The sequence below is a fragment of the Taudactylus pleione genome, unplaced genomic scaffold, assembly GCF_031769625.1.
Source record: "Taudactylus pleione unplaced genomic scaffold, aTauple2 ptg000169l, whole genome shotgun sequence".
In the NCBI taxonomy this organism is placed as follows: domain Eukaryota; kingdom Metazoa; phylum Chordata; class Amphibia; order Anura; family Myobatrachidae; genus Taudactylus; species Taudactylus pleione.
This window is the reverse complement of record NW_028284571.1, coordinates 409,428-423,823: the sequence shown is the minus strand read 5'-3', so window position 1 is coordinate 423,823 and position 14,396 is coordinate 409,428. Positions and strand designations below refer to the sequence as shown.

At 44.2% G+C, this 14,396-nt stretch overlaps 1 protein-coding gene across 2 annotated transcripts in view; it reads left to right on the top strand.

Annotated features, from left to right (window-relative positions):
- CORIN (corin, serine peptidase) overlaps positions 1–14,396 on the top strand; it is a 387,855-nt gene that overhangs the window by 24,012 nt on the left and 349,447 nt on the right. The window contains exon 1 of one of the 2 annotated variants that reach the window (XM_088475237.1): positions 7,998–8,194. The exons of the other annotated variant lie outside the window; for it this stretch is intronic. The gene's annotated coding sequence lies outside the window, so the exon portion shown is untranslated. Of the gene's footprint in view, positions 1–7,997; positions 8,195–14,396 lie in introns of those variants that run through there. 2 annotated transcript variants of the gene reach the window in all.

Below are 14,396 nucleotides of genomic sequence, written 5' to 3'. Positions count from 1 at the left end.
TATTGTAAAACCCACCAATAAGGATCTGATCATTTTTTTTCTGTGTAAACTATGCTTTCTCTTTGTGGGATCTATTCATTATCACTAATGTCCCTGCACCGAAGCAATGCTGATTGCTCCAGTAATAAAGTATCCACTGCCGCAACTTGCAGTTAGTTAGATGCTTAAACATCAGGGACCATCTAGCCCTCAGTGAAGAAAAGTTCCCTGTATTTAAGGCATACATAACTACTCTCCCAGAAGTCACGGGAGGCTCACGATTTTTCGGGTAACCCCCTGCACCCCTGGTAGAGTAGGAACTTCTCCCGCATTCCTGCCCACTTCCTAGTGAAGTAGGCAGAATGGGGGAGAATTTCCAGGGCAATCGCGGATTCCCATGCAGGGGCGGGGCTTAATAATACGATTCTGCAAGAATCACGTCATTTGGTCCCGACTCTATTTAAATTTGCACCAATCGCAGCAATTTACAGTGAGGGGGCAGGGATTAATGATGCGGACTGTCAGGCCCCGCCCCCCATCTGCTTCTCCCATGGAGGTAAAAACAAAAGTCGGCAAGTATGTGTTAAGGGCAGTGTAGCTTCTGTTGCCATAAGGAATCTATATATTAAAGGGAAAAGATCCCTAAATCCTGCAAAAATAGGAATTTACACAGAATTTGGGGATTCTACCTATTTGCCATTCTTTGCAGCCTCCAATGGCAATTGCCAACAGTGTATCATCATAAGGCAGTGCTGGCCCTAGACATAGGCAAACTAAGCAAATGCCTAGGGCATTTGGAATGCCCTAGGGCATCCAAGTACACCTAGGGCTGGTGGAGGTTTGGGGCAGGTATGGGGCACCTGCTGCTCGTGCCAGGTTGGGCAATCAGCAAACAGTGAGCGAGTGGGACAGCCGGCAATGGTTGCAGGGGCGGGCACCTGGACAGTGGCTCTGTTAGTGGTTAGCGGCTATGATCGGAGCCCTCAGCTCAGGCAGCTGCAGCAGGCAGCTCACAGCCAGCAACAGCGGGCTGCCACTGTGGGAGTAAGCAGGTCCAGGGAGGCTGGAGCAGAGTCTGCACAGTGGGGGCAGTGGGCACTGGACATCAACACAAATGGTCACTTGTTGCTGGAGGAGGGCTGCTGCGCATACCCAGCCGCAGTAGCTCTTCCTCCCATGGGCCACTTAGGTTACTGATATACACACTGTATTAAATGTTACCAGTACGGAGGATGATAGAGGAAGTTCATATACAGAATCTATACCATTAGTATCGTCAACACAATCAGTCAGAATCCGCTCCATTGTTTACTGTATATTTGTACTTGCCCCATATTTCACTGTGTGTCTGAATAATTAATAGAGCCGCAACATCTTAGTGGCGACTTTAGAGACAGTTATTTTATGCCAAGGCTGTATAACCAGACTATTTCACTTGCGGGGCTCACAGTGCCACCTCCAATTAATTTACACCATACATTTGTGGAATTAGTAATCTAATCTGGACAATATATACATATAAGTATCAGCACAGTGCATGATAGAGGGAGACCTGGTTCATATATACGGATATTATCAATAAAGACCATTGTATTACAATCAACGAGTGGTCTTTTGGGAATTATCATTCTAATAATACTTTCTTGGCCCATATATTTATGAGACCATTTGACACATAGCAACTATAAAGATCTCAACCTGAGTTTGGTTGATACTAATATCGGGCAGCAATAAGCCCTAATAATAAACATAATTATTTAGAATATAGATTGCTATGATCTAATCAAATACATGTCATATTTTCTGCATGACAGGATCAATATGAGAATGGTACAATTAAAGTAACAATTGAAATTGTAACACTGTCGAATACCAGAATACTTAACACTGTTGCTGATTTCTAGTGGTGACTGATTGTAACATTTGTATTCACGTTGCAATACCAGATGATGGTTTTTCATGATATAGCTCTCCGATAGCTGTTTCCATTGAATCTATATTATTTTTATTTAGGCATCCTACATTAAGGAATATACTACACTAAGGGTAATTATTCTGTCCCCAGAGTTGTTGCCCAATAGATTAAATTGATATTAAATGATGCCATAACTCGGATACTTACCCTATTATATTAGATTTAGGCTTTTCCTCTCTTTTCCAATTTGAAAATACTTACGACCAATAACAGGTTTTGATTAATGAATGAACACACACACACTTAGGTACAGCAATTTAATTAATTAATTTTTATTTCACATTTCTATACTTTATTCACTCTCCAATTTTTTTATATTTCACCTGTTTGTTTTATTTCAAGCAATTATTTTTAGAATATTATCATTAAAGGTTATATTTTATTGTATAGGACATTTCAGAATTATCATCTCATTATTACGGTCAAGTATTTCTTCTTTTTTGTTCTCTGATAAAGTAAAAACCAACCAGCTCCTAACTGTAATTTTTCAAACACAGCCTATGACATCTCAGTTAGGAGCTGATTGGTTGGTACTTTATTTCCATCCTAGGCTTAGTATATAGACCCCATGCTTGGTGGTGGTATTATCTTATAGGAGGCACCAACAAAAATCTTGCCTAGGACATCAAATTTCTTAGCGCCGGCTCTGTCGTAAGGGCTCTTCTGTGAAGCTACTTACTGCAAAATTATCAAGGACAGCAGCAGCATTTTTAGCTCTGTCTATCCTCCAATGCTTTCACCATCCTGGCATAGTAGACACGGTGTAGAGAAAAAATATATATTAAAAAATTAAAGCTTTTCTTACAATTTAAATTATCTCCCCCACCCTGGGTAAAAAAGAACAGGTCCACTTGTTTACTATGATTGGTAATTTTTTAAATTGGTATACCATATTTTTTCTACATATTGTTTATGTTTAGTTTAAGACATATAGGGAAACCTAGCAAAAATAGAAATGACATATCATTTTCAACTTATGTGTAGAATCATATTTTCTGCTTTTTTGGAATTTTTGACTAATACCTAAACAGGAACCACAGTGTAATTATGAGTGGTTATTTATGTGGACACTCCTGGCTCTGATTTCAGTCATTGGACATTGCAATAGAGGAGGCTGTCACCAGTGTGCAGTGGAGACCGGGAGACGCAGAAGAGCGGGGTGAGTTGCCACAGATCTGATATTGATGTTAGAATCTGACCAGCGCAAAAAGTGCAAAGTTTGGATCAACACAGGGGTGAGAACAGCAAAGGGGTTAAGAATTAATTTTGTGTAACAATGGCACTTGATATTTCCTTTCAACTTGCAAGGACATATTTCACTGTGTCTATTTGGCCAGTAAAAAAAAGCTGATTTAGTCATTATATTTGTAAATCTGTCAGTCTATACATGATTTATAATCCCATCACTAGGCCCAACCTTATTTAAAAGTATGATCAGAGATTCGTGAGATTACCTGCGCATGCCAATCTGGAACAACAACTTTTTTGTTTGTTAATTTTAGTTTATTTTCTTCTTAATGAATGATTCTATTCCTGTGAACATTGGGTATAATTCAGCACAGGACAGTATTGCAAAGCTGTACACAACAGCTTCACAATTCCATCCTTGCCTTGTCATGCCTCTTGCATGCATTAATGATCCGAGCTGCATCCTTGAACGCAGCATCAGATCATTTGCATGATCTTCGGCGCCTGAGTGACCATGGGATCACGCAAGCCTACTGTCGCAGATGAGGAAAAGAGGCCAGGAAATTTCCGTCAGCCGACAGAGATCCTGGGCTCTCCCCCCCCCACCACCCTCAACAGCGGCGACACAGTCTACTGCAGTTTCTGGGTGGGGAGGGGGCAGGGACGGAGGCCGTAACGACCCCCTCCCCGCCCAGATATGGCAGCAGATGTGTCAATCACTGACAGTCTGCTACCAGGCTACGTGCAATAATGCAGACCCGTTTTGCACATGCGCAGTATGGGTCCGGCGCCTGCGCAGATTCCCCACATCGGTAATCTGCGTTCAGCAGTATACTTGTGTGCACTGCTGACTCAGGCCCATTGTTTGGATAGAAATCTGGGATAGTGCTGCTTTTAAAATATTTGTATTATATATATTTGTAATATACAGACTTCATAAATTTGATATCTGTGAACAGCTCTTGGTGCTATAATCGTACATTTTTTTATTGTGCAAAATGATTTCCAAAGCAAATTGTCACATTAAAAGAATAATAGACTACAAGCCGACAAGATTGTGAGTGATGGGGATTTTCAGTCTATGAATTAGCATGTTCAATAGTACATCAAAACCTATCCATATGACAGAGGTTCCCAAACTCCGCCTTTACAGTCCATGTTTTAATTATATCCATGCTTGAGAACAGGTGACTTAATTAGTACCTCAGTCAGTTTCATTTAACCATTTGGAGTCAAGCATGGATATCCTTAAAACCTGGACTGTAATGTCAATAGGCCATCATTTATTTTTTCAGTTTTATATGTCTCCATTTAGATTCAGATAGTCCTTTATGGAGAGCCCTTTACATAGCCTTTTATTGGTAACCCTATAAAATAACTCTTCATGGATGACCCTTCCCAGTGGTGTAACTAGGGTAGGGCTGCCGGGGCTCGTGCCCTGGGCGCCGTGGGACCAGCAGCGTGGAGCGGGGCCGCCGGCCACAGTACAGGCCTGCCCTAGTCACTCAGTGTCGTGCAGAACGCAGTGAGTGCGGTCCACACTACACAGTTACACACACATCGCCACCGGCGCTGTGGCGATGTGTGTTTCAGCAGCCAGTGAGAGTCAGACAGACTCTCATTGGCTGCTGCACCCACTGCCAGAGCCGGGCTGGAGCTCACTCATGAGCTCTGCCTCCTGGCTCCTTCAGTGGGTGATGGGAGAGACGTCATGACGTCTCTCCCACAGTACCCAGCGGGACCAAGCGGAAGGACGGAGGAGCAGACAGCGGCGGGCGTGGCAGGAGCGGGGATTCAGGTAAGTCAGTGTCAGTGTTTTCTGTCTGTCTGTTTCTGTCACTGCATAGGGGGGACCACTACTGGCCGGGGGAACTGCATGGGGGGACCACTACTGGCCGGGGGCACTGTATAAAAGGGACCACTACTGGCCGGGGGCACTGTATATGGAGCACTGCATAGGGGGGAACACTACTGGCCAGGGGCACTGCATAGGGGGGGACCATTACTGGCCGTGGGCACTGCATAGGGGGGCCACTACTCGCCGGGCGTACTGTATAAGGGGCACTGTATAGGGGGGACCATTACTGGCATGGGGCACTGCATAGGGGGGACCACTACTGGCCGGGCACACTGTATAAGGGGCACTGCATAGGGGAGACCATTACTGGCATGGGGCACTGCATAGGGGGAACCACTACTGGCTGTGGGCACTGTATAAGGGGCACTGCACAGGCATAGGGGGGACCACTACTGGCCGGGGGCATAGTATAAGGGTGCAATACTGGGGGTACTACCTCATGACGCACTACTACTGAGGACATTGCATAAGGGGCACTACTACTCGGGGCATTAAAGTGCATATGTAATGGAAAGGAATGTTCCCAGAGTGACGAGAAAGGGCTGTGTGTCATGTTGACACGCCCTATTTTTCAGAGGCCATGCCCCTTGTGGCATGTGGCCACGCATTTTTTTTTCAGGGAACTGGGGGGAGGCTCCATTTTTAATTTTGCCCTGGGCTCCAAATACCAGTTATGCCACTGACCCTTCCTCATTTATTTCCAGTGCTAAATAGATATTATAAATAGCAGTGGCAAACGCAGGATTTCTAGAGGGGGGTTTCCAAATGCTTGATTTTAGAGTGAGTGTGGCCAGTCCATGAAGAGGGTAGAATTAGCACTTATGCATCTTTAATGTGCGTCATACAAAGTGTATTGTGTGTCATAATCCCAGCATATACAGGACCAGAGATCACAGTGAGCCATTAGATTCGGCAGTAGGGCCATCCTGCCTGAGCTGAATGTTTTTATTTTAGATGTGAGCACCATTCCAGAGTATTAGAGCAAGTCCTGGAGTCTGGGGGAGCAGCAGAGTAACTTAGCACTGCCCTGGACATATATGTACATATTGGGCTTTATAGCAGCACATCCCTAACAGTGAAAGTTTTCCAGATATCCTATTTGGTGCACAGGTTATTTATTATTGGCTGATGCATGGTAGAAGATCTACAGGTGGTGCTGATTATTTAATTTGTGATACTGAGAAGAACATGCAGCACTAGTAAAATTCTATTATAGTACTATTTCTATTGTGGTCATGGTGTGGGCTGGGGAGGGGGGTTTCCAGGCAGACGGAACCCCCCCCCTGCATTTGCCTATGAATAGTATTATACTTATGCAACTTAAAGTACTTAGAACATGGAGGTGAAAGGAAAGTATTTACAGAAATAGTTTGTATCTTTCACTTACTTAATGAAAATGTTTCGGACAACCCTGGCCATAGTCGTACTGACACAATGAGAAGTATCATGGGCCTCATGACCACAAACCACATCCATCTAGCTTTGGTGATAAAACTTGTTAGTAAATGAGGCCCTAAGTGTAATTAGGCAAGGTATGAGGTAGAACAGAAAAGAGTCATCATACAGTTCAGTGTCAGAAAGATGGCATGGGTAATGTGTAACTCAGATTAAGGAATCTATTTACTAAGCAGTGTTAGGAGACAAAGTGAAAAGTGATAAGGTGCCAGCCAATCAGCTCCCAACTGTCATCTCACAGGCTGTGTTTGAAAAATGACAATTGGCAGCTGATTGGCTGGCACCTTATAACTTTTCACTCTGTCTCCTAACACTGCTTAGTAAATAGACCCCTCAATATCTAAGATTTAGTTAGCAAAAACTGTTATTGTTGTTGTTTTTTTTTTTTTTTTAAAAGAGACTTGGTCATGCCTACTAACATTGGGCCATGCCCCCCAAAATTCCAGAGGCCCGGAAAGGCTCACTACAGCCCTGGACACAGGGTCCAGAACTATGTTTAATATGAGTGCTGGCTACACTGCAGTCCCTATGGGATGGTGTCCTCGTGCGCCCACTGTGCTTGAATGTCCCTGTAGATGGCCCTGGGTAGAGTGTAGGGAAGAGGTGAGGGGATGCATGCAGGGGTGCCGGGAGGGAAGGGGGACCGGGCACTAATTACCTGGGCCCGTGCTTGTTGGAGGGACCCAGCGGGGGCCCGGTTCAGTCTCCTCCCCCCCATTCCCTCTTACCCGTCGACAGCAGCAGTCTCCTCTGCCTGCACCTGATGTGCGGGGGAGGGTAGATCACAATAGATATGCCCCTGGCTGAGGGGTGCACAGTACCCACCAGTGTGGCTCACCACAATTACTATTTTTGATACTTCTTTTGTAGGTAGTGTGGCCACACCTGCACAATTAGGCCACGCCTTCTACCATATCCAGGCCCGGCACCGCTCTATGCGACTCTGGATGTGTGGATGAACAAGCAACTAACAAAAAACAGAATTATTCAGTATATGGATTGCAGAGATTCTGACTTTCTTGCTCTGGTGAAGCTACAGTTCCAGAGTGCCCTGCCAGCTAGAGCCATGTGTTGGCTAATTTTGGCATGTACATATCAACATCCCTGTGATACACACACAAAGTGGTGTTTTGTAATCACTATCTATATTACTGGAGGAATATTCTGGTTATACATCAGATGGGAAAGCACATTTCTCACCTGCAGCTGCGATTTGTATTCCATGGTATTGGTGTTATACATGTCAAAATATAAAAGAACACAAACATTTCTCACTAATTACACCATTTTCTTTGTAATGTATGAAGGAGCATATTGAAGTCTGAAAACTGTCTTGTAGAGGTCCTGTATTAAGCTGTATAGAGAGAGGGAGGGAGGAGATATAAGCACATGGGGGTGTGGCTACACTAATTGGGGCACTCTATGTTGGAGCTTGTCACATTCATCAGGTGTGTGCCCATTGCTTACAAAGCACTATACCATTCCCATCTCCCTTTCCCTTCCTTTTAAAAAGAAAACCTTAATTGCTAAAGGCAGACTGTGGAGCCGCATTGTTTACTGGATTGTATTCTGGGTCATAAGAGCTGTGCTGCACATGGGAGGCTATTATTTTTAAAGTGTATTTATTGAACAGCCAGCAAAAGCACCAAAACAACATAATATGGAAACATGAAAAACAAGTGAAAGCCGAATAACAACAGGAATCATGTCTCATACACTAGAAGGAGAGATGTCATGAGGTATATATAACATAGGCAACATAATATTAACAGATCAGGTGGAACTGAGGGCCTGATTCAGCTTGGATCTCAACTGCTAATACGCATACAATGGGCTGATTGTTGCGTTCCGTGCATGCGTATGCAACGCAATGTGCGTGTGCGAACCAGTCACTGCGATCGGGACTGCGATCGCAGTGACTATGCAGACCCATCGCAGAGTGATTGACAGGAAGTGCTGTTTGTGGGAGGTGACGGGGTGGTCGGCAAAATGCAGGCATGCTAGTGTGTTTGAACGCCATTGCATGTACGTGCATAAATTATCCACTGCTATGCCTTACGTAGTTTGAGTGCTCATAGCGTGCGACGAGGTTAGCAATTTCTGAGTAAGGTCAGAGCTTGTGCAAGTGTGCGTGAGGCTGCGATGGTACTCGATGTTATCGATGGTTATGCTGTCTTGCTAAACATTATGGATGTGTGTAAAGTAGGCGTCCTTATGTTGTGCTGCGGCGGCACAACGATCGCAATGGTTTTGCATACTATTGCAGTGGAACTGCGTGCGTAATCGCTATTGCAATCGCAGTTGTGATCCGCAATGAATCAGGCCCTGAGACAGGATATCACCAGCTGTTCTACATTTTTTATGTTTTACGTGAACAGAAAAAGAAAAAGGTGGGCAACGCCTTGTCCAATAGAAGCCTATAGGCTTCTCTTTGCATTGTGCCCTGGGGGGGATTCACTCGGAAGTTCTCTCTACACAAAGCATAGCTCTTTTTGGAAGAGCTGCCCTTTGTGATTTTGATCACAATTCTAGGTACATAGCGGGATTATTAATGCTTCTATGTACCCAATAAATGGAGGGATGTATCGGATCCAAAGTGCGATGCGTAGTACATCCCACCCACAGTTAGAAAAAACAAGGGAAGGAAAGGTAAAGAAGAAGAGGGGTGAGGGCAACAAGAGACGAAAATACCAGATAAATGAACAAAGTGGTAGAGGGACGTAGTAATGGTGGAGACCATCTAAACCAAAAGGCAATGATAGCATGCAGAGAGGAAAAATAGTGAAAAAGCTAGTCCATCTGCACTGGAAGGTCATTCAACAAAATACAGGTCTCGTACCACTGAGTGGTATGAAAGCATGATCTAATTTGAGATTTAAGATCTGTAGACATGGAGTCAATATAACATTCCCACAAAGTGATGTTTTTTAAACCGGTATCTCCTTGTGTAGGGTGGCTGCAGCCCAGTTCATCTTAAAAATGAAGAAAAGATTGTCCCTGAATAGAAGGTGGCAACAGTGATAAAGTACACTTACTAGCCACAGCGGAGACAATAGTGAGGAGTTTCCTGCTGCCATGGGTTAGGCTAAGGTCGGGGTGATAGATCCACCAGACCGGCCACTCTGGAGTTATAGGGAGAAAATTAGTCAAATCTGATGTAGTGTATTGCTTGACCCAAGTCCAACTGTTTTATTGACCGGCAATCCCAGAAGCAATGGTATAGCGTGGTTAAGCAAAACGTCACTTTTTGGACACTTTGGGAAATCAGTTGTCATTTAAATAAAACAGATAGTCAAGTATAACAATATCAGCTTAATTTCAAAAGTATGTCAAAAAAGTATGGATGAATTCAGGATATAACATTGTTAATTTTGTTCATGTATATTCACATTAAAAATCAGAAAGAGGGAATGTAAATGTTCCTTAATATTAACAATATGTTAGAATAATATTATGTATTTCTGATAAAGAATTTGATATTCAGTCTAAATACAGATACATTATGGGAACTTTGTAACAAATTCAAGGTGTACCACAGAAGCAAATGAAGCAAATGAGGCTTGTGGAAATCTTACATCGGAGACAATGTTTCATAGTGATTCGGGACATCTGTGATGAAGGTTTCAGATTGTCACATGGGAAAAGTTATGGATTCTCCATCCATACCTTGATCTTGCCACCTTTTATACTGTAATCTTGTGCTTTGCCACTTGAGCCACACCGGATGTTGTTAATCTTGACTCCAGCTCAGGAATAATGACAATACAGAGTAAATATTGTTTACCATTTGCCCACTTCCTGACCGCATTAAATCCCATGCGAGTTGTAGAGACATAAGGCAGGAAGCCAGTATCCCTCTGGCCTGATTATTGACATCCCATAATCTAGCTGCTCCTACTCAGCTACTATTGGATTACATGCACTTTGACCTGAAGCCGATTGGAACGATATATCGTACACATTATATTGTTTGTACATCTGATCGATCGTCCCCAGCCATCTCTCATTGAATCGTCCCATCTGATGATGCAGTGTAGTTACATGCAGCATGTAAGAATACATTGCGCCTTTGTACAACTGTTCTTGCAGTGTGTACTGCGCGCACGATGCACCGTTACACCGCTCGCTGCATTGCCGGGTCGCAGTGTCCTAAGGTGTGTACCCAGCTTTAGATTCCTGCATTAAGTCTCTGGCTCATTTCTAACTACGGCTTTGTTTTACCCTCTTGAAACAAAGTCTGAACACAGCTTGATCACATGTGTAAGGAACCCATGGATTTGGACTTGGATTTAGCTTTATTAACCTCTTTTACCATCAGCAATTGGGATCCTATGCCTGAAATACACCACTGCAGCATACCTGCTGTGATTACCGATATCTGCCGCGGTCCCTCCATTTCCGTCCGGAAAAATAGCCCCCATAGCTTTCTATGGGAGCTGCTTAGCAGTCACATTTACCAAGCTCCAGAGCTTGGCCCCAGCAGCTGAAGATGGTATAACCCTTAGTAGACTATGGGCTACCCTTCGTAGTCTTTTTGGGAAAGGGATCTGAAAGATTCCTCCCCAGTGCTGCCTGCTTGAACTTGTGCCGACAGACATTGATGTATGTGCAGTAGCTCAATGGAGGTCCAAATCAGGAAGTAAAGTGATGGCATGTGCTGAACACCGAGATGTGCTCCTATCAGAGCCCCCAGATTGCCAGTCATACTTAAAATACTTAGGGGTCTATGTACTAAGCAGTGATAAGTTACAGAGTGAAAAGTGATAAGTCTGTGATAAGTGCCAGCCAATCAGCTCCCAACTGTCATTTTTCAAACACAGCCTGTGAGATGACAGTTGGAAGCTGATTGGCTGGCACCTTATCACAGACTTATCACTTTTCACTCTGTCACTTATCACTGCTTAGTACATAGATCCCTCTGGCTAATAAAGATTCCTTATTGTCACGAATTGCGGCGATAAGGAATACTGGGCTATACTGCAATAATAAATACGCCCCAAAGTGTGTAGGCTAATCATAACAGTGGTGGTGTGTCCGATGGTAGCATCCATAGACACATCAAGCAGGATTGTTGCATCCAAAGACGCACAAATTTGGCATCTCATTTGCTGTTTAATCACATGTACGCTGGTACACCGGGGGAAGGGCTGGTACTAGCATTAGCATAAAGTCACAAAATAGATCAGAATCTCTAAGAAATAGTTATAATACCTTATTGAATTCAGACTCTACTACAAATAATTCAGGTTGTCCTGGGGGCAAATGGGTCCTGGTGATCATGTGACCTTCATGACATGTGACCTCAGGTGCAAAATACCGGTAATAACAATAACTGCTTTTTTAACAACAGACATGCTCAGTCTCAGTGTACAATGTCATCATAACACTGGAGAACTATTTATCTAAGGAAACAAATTCAGAGTGAATAGCTGTTATTTCCAGAGAGGGGGTTAAGAAATCATTGGAATCATGACTCTTACAATATGGTTAGTTAATGAATGTTTACTCTTGTTTCTATTTGTAACATTTCCAACACATGAATGGCTTCAATGTAAATAGAATAGCATTGCTATTATTAGTTCACTTGTTTCTATTTATAGCATTTCAGTCACCTCCTCAGATAGTGTCACCGAGCAGAACCGCAGCGGTGATGGAAGACAGGGGGTTTCCCAGCAGCTCCTGGAGTGCTGGACAAGCCCCCTAACATTATGAGGATGGGGGCACATCAGGGGTGTGGCCTCAAGGACATGAGGCCACGTCCCCTGTCATTTGTGCATATGCCTTCGGTGCTCGCTAGAGATAGATGAGTGCCGCACCAGGTGTCTCCACACCCGGTGATGCATCTGCCTCCCCACATACACGTTGTTGTCAAGAACAGCATATTATGTCATGCTATAAAGTGTCATGCTACAGAGTGTCTCCAAGTCTCCCAGAAGGTCCATGAGTCTGCCACCAGTCTGTATAGCGCTGCTAGTCACATGGGCTACTCCTGCGACAGAGTCCCTATGCAAAGCAATCCAACTAGAACACCAAAATCTTGAAATTGGGATCCTGTGCACGCCTGAAAAGCGGACATGGCAAAATGCCACTATTTGCTGGTTCGTGAGGAGGGGGCGGGGCTAAAGGGTCTGATATGGACCCGCAAATTCTACATATAATTTCCTGATGCTGCTCACTTCACTTTGCATATGGGCAGGATGCGGAAGTGCCCAAAAAATTGTGAGGTTCATGCAGCTTTCAGGAGAGTAGTCAAGTACAGATGTGTCCACATCATACTTGTCACCTTTACAGATTCTGCAAACACCTTCGGGGGCGGGGCCGGACTGTAGACATCTTTAGACCTTGCCCAATCACAGGAAAAAAACGTGATTCATGGGTCCGTGAGGAGGGGGTGGAGCTAAATGACACAATTTGCATAATTTTAGCCCCTCCCGACGGACCCGTGAATTCCCCGTAAAATATCCCCATTCTGCCCACTTCACTAAGAAGGCAGGATGCGAGAGATCTGCCTACACTTTCGGGGGTTGCGCGGGGGGGGGGGGTTACCTGAAAAATTGGAAGCCTCCCGCAACTTCCGAGAGTGTAATAAAGTATGGTCCACATACATCTAGCATCATTGTGCATTAAACAGCTCTTCTAGTCACGCCATGCCGTGGCATGACTCGGTAGTGCCGAGCATCTTTTCGTGCAACTTTTTCCCTTCAAATGTGTCTTACTCGCATCACAAGCAGTTTCTGCTGATTAAAATGATATGCGGCATGCCTATATTCTGTGTGTGTCTGCGTGTGCATCTGCATGCAAAACGCTACGTTACAGTGTCACAGCTGCGATGCGAATAAGATGCATTTGAAGGGAAAAGTCACACTAAAAGATACTCGTCGCTACTGAGTCACACGTCGCTCATGCGTTATGCGTAACGTGACTTGTAGAACACAAAGGATAGATGTATGTGGACGCATCTGTATGATGCACATTTGCTTATATTTCTAGGAATGTCAATAGAAATGTTTTTTTTCACTTTGGATAGATTTTGCCATCTCTGTAGGTAAAATGGTATTTTCTGGGAAAAAAAAGTAGGTATAATCTGTGTACAGGGGCATATCTATAATGGGTGCACACAGGTCCAGGGGGGCCCACACCGCACACCCTGCACCATATAGTTTTATACCTACCCATCCGTAGTCAACAGAGTGCTGCTCTGTAACGCCAGGCCAGGCGGCGGCTATTTTCCCCAGTGATTCGCGAATGCACAGTACTGCTGTCCCCGGGAAAACGGTGTGGGCGCAATTTTCCAGGAGACCCGCGCATGCGCTGTAGATTCTGGCACTAAGTCAGAATCTACTGCACCACTGTGGCTCCGCCACCACACGAGAGAGTAGGGGCCCGCCCCGGAATCTGCACACGGGCCCCCTCCTCTTTTAAAATGTCCGTTTGTGTCGGCATAATTCGTGTGGGTACAGCATAAACAATGACTGATATTGGTCCTGGATTGTAACCATTCCCAAAGTGCCAAAATAGTGGTAAGCGGGTGGAAAAAGCCTCAGCGGTGAAGGGGTTAAAGATGCAATTGCAGATTTCTAATAAAATATAACCTCCATCTTTTTTGCTGACAACATTTAGATTACATTTAGTGGAGGTGCTATTTTATTACTGATTATTTATTGAGTTCTATATTGTTTTATTTTATAGAAATAAATATATGGTTTTATTAGACCCACGGTTACTGTTTTTCTATTTGTTGTTCATTTTTTTATTGGTTTGAGTATTAAGGGCTCCAAAGGGGTGATTCAGCTGCAGATGCAGAGGCTATCACAGCTGCTATAGCACTATTATGGTATGCAGCAGGAGGAGTCATGCCTTCTGCATGCACCACTGATCCGAGCTGCGTCCTTGGACGCAGCATCAGATCATCTGCGTGTCCATCGGCCGGCTAAGTGAACA